At 34.2% G+C, this 12,728-nt stretch overlaps 1 long non-coding RNA gene across 2 annotated transcripts; it reads right to left on the reverse strand.

The window, feature by feature from the left end:
* Positions 1–569: 569 nt before the first annotated feature.
* On the reverse strand, positions 570–6,191 carry LOC131930389 (uncharacterized). Of its 2 annotated transcripts, none has more exons than XR_009384121.1 (3): positions 6,127–6,191; positions 1,393–1,490; positions 570–826 (listed from the first exon to the last, which is right to left on the reverse strand). It is a non-coding gene; the product is annotated as an uncharacterized LOC131930389 (long non-coding RNA). The 2 variants fall into 2 exon arrangements; XR_009384120.1 differs by having other exon boundaries at positions 6,075–6,176.
* Positions 6,192–12,728: the final 6,537 nt, after the last annotated feature.

Raw genomic sequence — 12,728 nt, forward strand, 5'->3', positions numbered from 1 at the left:
CTCGGAGAAGGTCTACCCTTCCCCCCGAACTAAATGGAATTTATATAGAAAATATATACTTTTAACAGTGTCCGTCCACCCCCCCCCCCCCACCCTGCCGACACGAAATTTTTATCTCGCCCTCCCCCCCCCCCCCTGTAGAAAACACTGAAAACAACTTTTCGTAAATGCTTTAAGGGGGAAAGGTGGCAACCCCAGCACCGTTCCATTGCTAAATCCGGATTAATGTATAGATCCCATATTAATCTTTTAGAAAAACCAACGAATGGCAACGAGATAAAAAGTTATAATCAGTAAGTGCAGCAAGGTTTCTTGTACAAACTAAAAAACAAATATTTAGCTCAAAAATAACTTGTTCTTAGATACATATCTTCAACTTGTCACCAAATATCATAGTGTGTAGAAACTTCATCCGAGGTTATATGCTCCTAAAATAATTTAAATTTTATTTTCTGGAACATTTCCAAAGATACTCTATCTGCGATAGTGAATATGTAAAACGTTATTTTTTTTTAAAACTATATTATTTTTTTTTTCATAATTAGAGAAAATGTATTAATTACCGCAAACCATTTTTTCCAATTGGCATAGTCTTCGCAGCCGGAATCGCAAAATGAGACTTCAAAAGATGGTTGAGGTCGTTTGTACGCGGGATCTGGCGTTATTATGTGCCACTTGTCCTTTGGTAGATAAAACTTGCCATAGACTATCAGTGGATCCCTCCCAAACACCACACACCCTGGACACCGGGGTAGGTAGCCATCTATTGTAGTGTTGATTCCATTTGCTCTTTGAAATTCAAGAGAGTTCTGATCGGTTTCGCTTTCTTAAGACGGACATTGAAAAAAATGACACGTAAGTTAAACAGAGAAAACGTAGTTGTAAATGATGTATGGAGTTAAACTGGACATGTCATATGCTAAAATATATATGAGGATAAAGTTAAACATGTCAAATGCTAACATATGTAATGGGTAAAGTTATATGTTAACAGATGTGTGGGGTTCAGTTAAACGTGTCATATGCGTCCAGACGAATGGAAATTAAGTCGAACATGTATACTAACTAGCTTATTATTTTTTATGTTTTTATATTTGTTTTATTCTCTTTAGCACAACTGTGTCGAATTATATACGAACCTAAATAGCGCAATGGATAATAAATGCTTAACTAAAAATCTTTCGCAATGTTAATACAATTATTCATAGCTTTAAATTAAACTCTGTATAGCATAGTGCTACATCAATGGAAAAAAAAATCAAACTTTTTATTGCAAGTTTTCATATTTCCTTTGACTATGAATATATATATATATACATTACATTTTTTATCATATAAGTATCATTTTATCAAAATCATAACAGAAAATATATTATAGATACATTAATTTACCTGTAACGATAAAAAACACACTCAGAATCAGAGTAGCGAAAAGCATTTTTCAAACTCCGACAAGTGACTTGTTCTATGGCTGGGTTGGGAAAACAATGCTGAAAATTTAAAATAATTTCGTTATCAGTTGTTTGCGTTTGGTCGTCCGTAGAAAACATTGATCTCGCCTCCAGCAGAACAGACTTTTTATTTGGTTTTACTTCCAACAGAAGACATTCATAAATAGCTACATAGCTGTTCTATTTTTAACCTCTCTCAAGCAATCGCCATTACCAGTGACTCCACTACTTAAACAGATTAATTCCGCCTCAGTGGCGTAGCTACTGTAAGGCTAGCGTAAGCCAGGCATAGGAGCCTAAAGGACGTAGGAGCCCTTTTCACTATTTTAAAAAAAATAAAACTTTTACATTGGAATTTAATATTTATTTGATGTAAGTCCAACATGTGTCAATGTTTTTCTACTTACTTTTGACATTTCATTTGTTGATCTCATTAAACTTTAATCAACACGACGCTACTAACACTACTAATTAGTTTTCGGGTTTCATCTAATCGCCAAGAAACTTTGGGAATTCGTTGAGAATAATCCAGGCAGTGTTTTATTTCCAGACATTTTTTTCTGAAAAGGTGCCTGAAAGAAACTCAGACTTTTGATAAGGTTTCTGCCATTAAATTTTTATTATTTCAGATGGCGCGCCCCGCAGTAAGGCGGTGCCATAAGCCACCCAGACTTTCACAGCGGCTATCTTTGTACCTGGAGTTCGTTGATTGGGTGTCCGGGGCAGCGTTACTACTTGATACGGCGCATATAATCGTTTTAATGAGTGACCTACACTAGGGACACGGAATAATACAAAAATCGATTACTAAATCGAAAAATGGTTGTCCTCAGCCATAGTTACCCAAAGGCTACCTGAGAGCAAAGGATCCGTTGATTGCTTGTCCTGCAGAGTCAGTGGTACTACTTGATTCAACGGTCAAACTGCACTAGGGGCGGCTTTCGACGCCTCTGGCGTACGGATGACACTAATCACACGTGTATTCTACACTATGTACTCGACGGATTTAATACCTTGGCGGTGACAGAAAGATATTCAACCTCATTATTACGGAGGATGAAACTTTTACAAATTGTTTCGTTACTCTTTTATGTAGGACAAGATCGCAGCAACGCGGACGGGTGAGCTAGGTGTTATAAGCATTCTTTCACGGTGATCGGGAAGGAAATTTGTATGTCTTTCATGTATTTTTTAAATCCCATTATTTTTTTTCATTATGTTCATGTTAATTTGTTATGAAACAAATTGTAAATATGGCCAGTGGGTCAGGAACTTAGCCATCCTAAGAATCGAACATTCAGAAGCAGCTAAAATGAATCTCAAGAAACTTATTATTAATTTTGCAAAATCCAAAGCTTGAAGAGAAAAAAAACAAGTATTTTAAATTAACCATGTACAAAATTAAAGAATTGTTTTAGGTTAGTGGCGTCACAAGGTCAGGTGTGTGTTGCCGTGCTCGTTTACAAAAGGTATCGCCCCATTAGCATTATCTGTGAGGAGTCACCTCTCTTTCAATAATCTTTTATTATTTTAGCTTGATACAACATAGTTTTGACAGTAAAGTTTACAATGTTATGTCATGGTTTCACGCTTAAATGTTGTCATCAGCCCCCCACCTTGTGACGTAACTGTGTTTGGCTACTTAAAAAAATTAACTTTAAGGCTATAACATTTTTACAAAACTAAGGGGTAGTTGGCCTACATATTAATATAGTATACATGCACAATGAGGAAGTATAAAAGGCAAAATGTACAGAATATTTATCTATATACTACTAAGCTCACGTTTGTTTACATGTTTGTATATTTATTTGGTTTTTTATTCGTTTTTTTTCTTTGTCTGTTTGGTTACAGGAGAGAATCTGCACTATATGTACGGATGTAAAATAGTATTTAGTTAGAGAACAATGTTGTTTGTGACCAAACTGTCTATCACAAATTAATTTAAAGACGTTAATTAATTTATTTAAATATTCGTTGATAGATTAACCACTTTAATTATAAAAGTTCAGAACAATGACATTACTTATAGTGACGTTACATGATTTTTTTAAAATAACAATAATAATCATTAAAAAAGTTTTAAAAAACCCACGTTTTCTGATTGAACTAAAAAGTAGAAAATAAATGCTATACATCACAATAATGCAAGCGATCCCTCTACTATAAGCGATCAAAAACGTGGGGCGCCGAAGTAAAAGTTATATTACTATTGATTAGATAATACTATTGACTTTTATTAGGGAGCTTGTAGAGAGTCAACAGAATTAGAAACTGTAAGAAAATCACGGCGCCCCACGTTTTTGATCGCTTATAGTACACCCCCCCCCCCCCCCGTGAAAGCAGCCTCCTCTTAGTTACCTCCTGTAAGTTTAAAGTCGGTTCAAATGTAATTATCTGCCCCTAATAGTCGTCACTAAACCTGGCTGTACGGTTTGTAAACATTAACGTGACCACAGCTCAGCAGACCATGTGGGGGTGGGGTAGGGTGGTAGTGATAGTGATAGAGAGAAAGAGAGGGGACTGTAAGGAGGCGCTTGCAGCTTGTTTTCTAACGGCTCGCAGAGGAGAATTATATATATAGATTATATAGCGGTCTAAAATGCTCAATAAAATAAAATGTTTCAATGGATCAATTTAGTAATAATAACAATTGAATATTCTACTGTCATCCAAAACAAAGCTTCCCTGAAAATTTCAGCTCGCTAGCTAACTGGGAAGTGCCAGAAATTTCGATCGCAAGATTTGATTGGAAAGACAGAGACAAAAGCAAGTTATAGAAAACGTGGGAAAAATGGCAGCTTCCATACAAGATTTCGTTGCCCATTCAAAAGTATAACGCATTATAAAATTGTTGGCTATAGCTTTAACGATACGTTTGTTTGCTATTTTTATTAGGTCCCAACACTATTATCAGTTTTCAACAGTTATTCTAATTTGATTATACAATACATTTCTTTAGATATATAGATCTAGATCAGCGGTTGAAGGAAGGAAAAATCCTAGATCTAGAATCTAGGTCAAACCAAAATTAATAAGTTAAAAATAAAAGCCATTTTAAAATCACAATCAATCTTTGGATTTTTTTTATTAAACTATGTTAGTCCTTAAATATTTGATATAAATCTTCACTTTTTAGCTTCAATGATCATCTTATTCGAGAATACATGGGATTTATCTATTTAGGTTCTAGATCTTGAACTACGGCAAAAAACTAACACGTAAATTCTACATCTAGAATCTAGATCTAGAATCTATTATACTAAACTATTTCAGACCTTAATTATTTTATATAAATCTTTGTTTGTTTTAGCAATGGAATTTGCTAATTTCGGATAATATTTAATTTGAAATAATACTATGACCAATTCGCGTAGATGAAATTTCCTATAGACTAAAAGTAAAATATATAGATCTAAGTAAATAGTCCCTGATATAAAATCTTTACTTTTAACTTCAATGATCATGTATGTACTCGAGGGTACATGGGATTTACCTATCTGGGTTCTAGATCTAAAGCAACATAAAAGACTAAATTCTACATCTAGAATCTAGATCTAGAATCTATATACTAAACTATTTCAGGCCTTAATTATTTTATATATATCTTCTTTTTTTTCTATGGAATTGGCTAATTTGGGATAATAGTTAATTAGAAATAATACTATGGCCTATCTGCGTAAATGAAGTTTCCTAGGCAGACTAAAAGTAAAATATCTATGTAAATACGTCACTGATTATAATAGCCTCGATAGCTAAGGTGTTCGTGTATTAGGGTTACCATGCGGGTGGCACGGGTTCAAGACACATCATGGTAACGTTAATTTTTTATTTTTATTTTTGTTTAGATGTGAATGATAAAGTTGCCTAGCGGAACTTGGCTGGACACTGGGCAGGTGAAGTAGAGTTGGGTAGGTGTAGAGTTCACCTGTGACGTCAGCATATGAAGGGATAGTGTAGTCAGACCAATGCTCAGCCGAAATCGGTGTTTTAAAAGACAAAAACATGTCTGAGTTGGGGGAGACACTGGGCAGGTGAAGCACAGTTGACCTGTTTTTGTGACCTCAGCATATGAATGGATTGTGTGGTCAGACCCATGCTCAGCCGAAATCGATGTTTTTTAATAAAGACAAAAACGTCTGGGGTGTGACGTCTTTTTATTGTGAGGTCTGGTTATTTTGTGATGATAAGTGACAGACGTGATGTCATTTACGGATGACCCCCGAAACCCACAGTTATCTAATGATAACGGGATATCTAGTATTATTTAAAACCCTTTACCATAGGTGGCAGTTGGTTTTTTTTTCGTTTCAATGGCTTACAAAGGGGCCTGCTGAGAATTTTTGCATAGGGGTCCAAAAATCCTAGCTACGCCACTGTTCCACCTCCGTAATCTCATGCGTAATTGCAAGTGTATGATAAGTCGATTTCTTCTGATCCAATGTAATAATACTTCCAATACCTGCGCCCCTTCAATTCACCAAAAAACATTACATTACCGTTTCTTCAAATAGTTAGGCTATTTATTAGTTATCTGTACTTCATTAAATCAAGAGCAGAACATCGTTACTGTAATTAACAGTTCCTTAATACTTTAAATACCCGTTTTCTAATATTAATTACCTTTTCTACGATACTTTTAATCCCTGTACATCAATGCTTTAAATATACGTACTTAGATCTGTATCAACTAAGAGATTTTCTTTCATGAATCCACTGTTGATGTTTATCCAAATGCCATAGCCTAACAAAGCGAGAAAAGGAAGTAGAATTATTTTACACAGAGCGACGTCTTCCAATTGCAGCAAACAATTGAAAAATATATGGTGTTGAGATTACAAAAAAAAAAAAAACAAATATAAAATTTCTTTATATTTTAACAAGCTTTTAAAGGCACCGTAAAATTCATATAAAACGTTTTAATAATAAGCTTTTATATAGATGTAATTATGCACTAAAAAGAAGCAAATAAATTGTTTTCTTTAAATATATAATAATACACTACTATTCGAATAACTATTTTAAAAAGCGTGGGTCACTTTATTATCTATTGGATACATTTTTTAATTCATAAAAAAATAATTAGGAATCCAATTAAGTCAATTAAGTCAAATTTAATAACATATTGCGTTGTGTTCATGAGTCTTGACCACGTGCCAACTTTAATAATAATCTGTCAGTGTCCGAAATTTTGCTTAATTGAGCGTTTCGATCTATGAAGACAGATAGACAGTCTGAATGAGGAAGCAAGTTCAAATAAAATTAATCTGCCTTCATTCTTTTATATATTTTAGCGACTTAAGATTGTATGCAAGAATGTAGATTCGTTTTATCTTCTTATTTTCAGTGTATTTAAAAGCTTGTAGTTATAAAGATATTTTTATATTTGTTTTATTTTCTACTTTTGATATCTGAAAGACGATTATCTGCCTTGTGAATGCATCCGTAAGTGTCCACAATTTACAGACATCAGCAAGCTGATATAGTGAATCATAATTCTTAATCTTACTACCTCCCCTTAGTTTTAAATCGTTTTAAAAACTTTTTTATCTGCCCCTATTAGCCTTCACTAGATCGATCGACTCTACGATTGTAAACATTATCGTCATCGCGTCTAGCTACTTAATCTCCTCTTCTATTATTGAATATGAGCTGACCCGCGACGTAACATCTAGTTGTTTTTTTTCTGCTTATCATCAATTGTAAATTCAACACTATCCCCCCTCCCCCCCTACCCCCCCCCCCCCCCCCGCCCAGTGAAAGCAGTCATTTACAGACAATGAAAATATCAATCAGAAATTGTTACCTCCCCTTCGTTTCAAATCGTTTAATACTAAATTATCTGCCCCTAATAGTCGTCGCTAACCTGGCTCTACGATTGTAAATATTCGGGGTGAACCACAACTCCCCTGACTGGTGGGGATGAGGGTGGTGGCTAAGCTGCGTGATGTTTTTTATGGTCCCCATGAAGAGAATTATATATATATGTTACGGTCAAGAAAGAGAGGGGACTGCAAGGAGGTGCTTGCAGCTTGTTTTCTAACGGCTCCCAGAAGAGAATTATATATATAGATCTAGATAGATAGTAATCTATCAAGTGATTTAATTTTGTTATCTCCCTTTAGTTTTCGACCCCGTTTAATTAATTTGTTGATGATTAACTAAACATCTAATTAAATTAAACAATAAAAAGACCTGTCTTCGAAATGAAACATATCTGGATTGTTTGAACGAAATCGCTGCATTAGAAGTGGTTCAAAATTGAGTTGCAAGATTTGAAACGAGCCCATAAAGAAGCAAATAAACAAACAGACGCTGTGAACTAAATAAAATCTTGTAAAAATAAATAATAAAACTGGTCATCAGAATCAATAACCAGCTCACGCCTATACAGCTAAAAAGAAAAAGACGCGAGAAACAAACAAATTCACAAATCTGGGAAGCATAATCAACAAGGATGCTGGAGCAGACGAGGACAAAAAATGGCGTGTCAACAAGGCAAGATGTACCTTCAACTCACTACAACTGATATAGAGATGCACAACCTTGTCAATCTTTAGCAAGATTAGAATCTTCATCACAAATGTTAAGGCAATTTTGCTTTATGTCTCAGAGACCTGAGGTTACCAAGGCAAATATAGGCAGGCTTTAGACGTTCACAAACAGATCCTCAAGATAAGATTGCTGTACACATGTCAAATGAAGACCTATAGCAAACCACTAAGTGACAGCTAATTGACCCAATTATAGCCCACAAATGGGATGGATCGAGAATATTCTACTAGGGAAGAGCATATAATATCCAGTTAGACTTGGGGAAGCGGGCCTGCCAATGCAATCCTGGAGAAGAACGGTAAAAGCAGAGGCAAAGGCTGATGGGCTTACGTGGGCGGAAATAAAGAGAACTGCACAAGACCGAGCTCGGCGGAGATTTGTGGCTGCAGGGCTTTGCTTCTCGGGGGTTAAAAGTCAAGTACTTCGATGAAAATAAAGTATCTTGATAAACACAAGTAACAATTTTTAATCAATAATCAACAAAATAAATTATTATTTACAAGACTAATTACAGTTTAATGGACATAATAAAGCTAAAAGTTCATTTTAAAAATATATAGTCAAACAATGGTAATCCTAAACATAAGCAGCCGCAACACCAACACTAACACGAGAAAACAAATTAAAATTTAACGTAGCCTACTCAAATGGTAAATTATATACAAATGGCAAATTAAAATATATTTACCCCTCACAATAGTATTATATACATTAAGCAGGAAATATTTACAAAATGATCTGATGACTATTCCAACGGTGACCTGCTTAACAATTCTTTTCTAAATATATAATCTAACATACATGTTTATTTTTGCAAAAATTGAGAAGTAGTTTTAAATGAAACAAAAAAATATCCAATCTAACTTTCTGAATTTTTTAAACAAGGGAAATGAGGTTATTTCTCTTCCATCACGACCTTCTCAATCTTTGGTTTTTCACATTCTTGTTTCTTGGTAGCTCCCTTCCTGACCTTCTGCTCCACTAACGACCTCCTCGCTTCCACCGTCCACTTGCACGTGCACTAAATCCACACAGCCCAAATCCTTTTCCTGATCGATCTGCTCTTCTATCCCCCTATCGTGAACATCAGCATGACTTGTTGTCTCCAGTCGAGTACTTACTGCCGTGGACCTAGTACTGCGCGACTGGATCTCTAGGTCATCAGTTCCTGAGGAGAGATGGATTCAGAAATAAAAGTTTAAGTAATAACTTAAAATTAGATGCTAGCTATATTTTAATGAAAAACTAATTAAAGTATGTACTTCACACGAGCGAAGATTGTTAAAGCTGTAATAGCTCACTTGAATTATTAATTCTGTTTTCCCTGAAGAAAGTGGGGGTGGGGGGGGGGGGGGGGGGTGGGAGGAGACGCTGGTTAAAGTATAAATTATTCCCTGTATCTGCTCTTTAAGACACACTGTTACCAACCTACTACCATAATCCATACACCATTACCAACCTACTACCATAATCCTTACACCATTACCAACCTACTACCATAATCCTTACACCTTTACCGATCTACTACCATAATCCTTACACCATTACCAACCTACTACCATAATCCTTACACCGTTACCAACCTACTACCATAATCCTTACACCGTTACCAACCTAGTTCCATAATCGTTACACCGTTACCAACCTACTACTATAATCTTTACACCGTTACCAACCTATTACAATAAACCTTACATTGTTACCAACCTACCACCATAATCCTTACATCGTCACCAACCTACTATCATCATCCTTACATCGTTACCAACCTACTACCATAATCCTTATACCGTCACCAACCTACTACCATAATCCTTACACCGTTACCAACCTACTACCATAATCCTTACACCGTTACCAGCCTAGTACCATAATCCTTACATCGTTACGAACCTACTACCATAATCTTTACACCATTACCAATCTACTACCATAATCCTTACACCGTTACCAACCTACTACCATAACCCTTGCACAGTTACCAACCAACTACCATAACCCTTACACCGTTACCAACCATCTACCATAATCCTTACAGCGTAAACAACCTACTACCATAACCCTTACACCGTTACCAACCTAGTACCATAATCCTTATACCGTTACCAACCTACTACCATAATCTTTACACCGTTACCAACCTACTACCATAATCCTTACATCGTTGCCAAACTACAGTTGGAACTAGATTATATCTGTTGTCTAAAATGTTCTACTTTTTTAGAATTTTTCGAAGTCTGACCAACCTGGAATGACTTTAAAAATTTCCTAAAATATTTAATTTATTTTATTTTTTTACATTTATCTCGCATGAGAATGCTATGATTGTAGTCCCAATCATAGGAACCACGAACAAATTATTTTAATTACATATATTGCGAATTATTTTGAAGTCCTACCTCTGGTGCACACCACACAAACCATCAAGAGAACAAATATAATGACTCCTCCAAAGACACTCATCAATGGTGCAAACCATCTAGGTAGTGCATCACGCACTGGAAGAGTAAAATAAACCGGGAGTGATCTCCCCCTAAACTTTCTCGAATATTCTTATATAAAACTACGAGGGATGGCAACTCAGGACATAGACAATATTTGTAATCCATTTTTAATTACTTAAACTTTTTATAATAGAATAGAATCTCGTAAAAAAAACGAATTGCACACCAAGTGAACGCCTAATAAAATGTGCATAATAGTGCGGGATATTATTAGTACTTTATAAAGTTACGTGCGTTTTTTGAGAAATCGGAAATAGCTTAAATTAGTACTTCCGGTCAACGGAAATTACTCAAAATTTGGCAGAAGGTAGAGAATTAGATTGTTTACTTTCATGTGAAATTTCATTTATCTATCTGAAATAGTACTCAAGTTATAGGGATTTGAAAAATTCAAAGTAGAAAAAGTACCACTTCCGGTTATCGGAAATCGCTCAAAAGTTGATACGGACCTACGATTTTGATAAAATACATATATATAAAATTTAATCAACCTAGCTGTAACGGTACTCAATTTATCGTGTTTACACACGGACACACAGACAACGGACATAATTGCAAAGTCCAGTTTTTACGACTCGATAACGCATAAAACGCCAAAATGTTTATATATTTGTATTTATAATTTTTGCCTGATTAAAATAAGTCCTCTATACTCCGGATGCGATGAAAAACTGAAGAGTAAAACGATGAAAACTGTCAAAATTTCATGTTATTTTTGTGCACGATTACAATACTTTCTCTATACTTCGTATATACGAGAAAGTAAATAAATACACAAATTAATTTTTTTAGAGTTATTGCGGAAATTATCTAGAACAAATAGGAACATGCACTTAAAAGAATAAATTGAAACTTTGCGAACGTAGAATAAATACTAACATGGCCTGCAATATATATATATATATATATATATATATATATATATATATATATATATATATATATATATATATATATATATATATATATATATGTATGTATATATATATATATATATATATATATATATATATATATATATATATATATATATATATATATATATATATATATATATATATATATATATATATATATATATATATATATGTATTATTTATTTATTTATCTTTAACAGCCTACAAAAACAATTGCATTGGCATACAAAAATTACATATAATTTAGGCCCACAAAAATATATTGATTATTGGCCTACAATGGATAAATCTATCTATCTATATACTACTAAAAGTCAAGTTTGTTTACATGTTTGAATATTTATTTGTTTTTTTTGTTTGCCTGATCGACTATTGCTCATGGTTGCACTCATCGTGGAAAGCTGTAAAATAGTATGTAGGTAGAGAATAATTTTTGTTTTAAGACAGACTGTTAATCACACATTTATTTAAAGACGTTAATTAATTTATTGATTTATTCATACGCAGAGTAACCCATTTTTTTTAAAAAGTTTAGAACGACCACTACACTCGGCGGGACCGTGACGTCACAGTTTTTTGTTTACTCTTTAGTACAATAAAATGGCGGCGTCTATCGAAGAAAATTGTGTTCCCATTCAAAAGTTTAACGCGTTCTAAATCTAATTTTCTGTCGGTCATAACTTTAACAATACGTCCGTTTGCTGTATTTATTACGTTCCAACACTTATATCAATTTTAAACTGTCTTTTTTCATTTAGTTTTACAATAAATTTCTCTAGATCTAAAGATCAGCTGTCGAAGGAAAGTTATGAATCTAGCCTAGATTTAGATCTAGATCTAGCCTAGATCTAGGTCACTAGACTCAATGTAAATTCTACATCTAGAATCTATTTCAGGCCTTAATACATCTAGAATCTATTTCAGGCCTTAATTATTTTATATAAATCTTTGTTTGGCTAATTTAAGATAAAATTTAATTTGAAAGTTACTAGATTCTACTACCAGACTTAGATCTAGATCTATGCGCGGAGACTCAAAAGTATAGTATAAAAATTCATTTGTGACGTCACGAGTAAATAGCTAAGTTTGTAGCGTAGTCCGCTCTCATGCGGGTGGTACAGGTTCTAGACCAATATGTCAATGATATTTTTTTTCAATTTTTTTTTTTTAGATGTGAATGATAAAGTTGCCTATCTGAACTTGGCAGGATACAGGGCAGGTGAAGTAGAGTTCATCTGTTTCTTTGTCCTAAGCATATGAAAGGATAGTGTGGTCAGAGACATGCTCGGCTGGAATCGTTT

The sequence above is a fragment of the Physella acuta genome, unplaced genomic scaffold (assembly GCF_028476545.2).
Source record: "Physella acuta isolate Inbredline_101_S28 unplaced genomic scaffold, ASM2847654v3 ptg001767l, whole genome shotgun sequence".
In the NCBI taxonomy this organism is placed as follows: Eukaryota; Metazoa; Mollusca; class Gastropoda; family Physidae; genus Physella; species Physella acuta.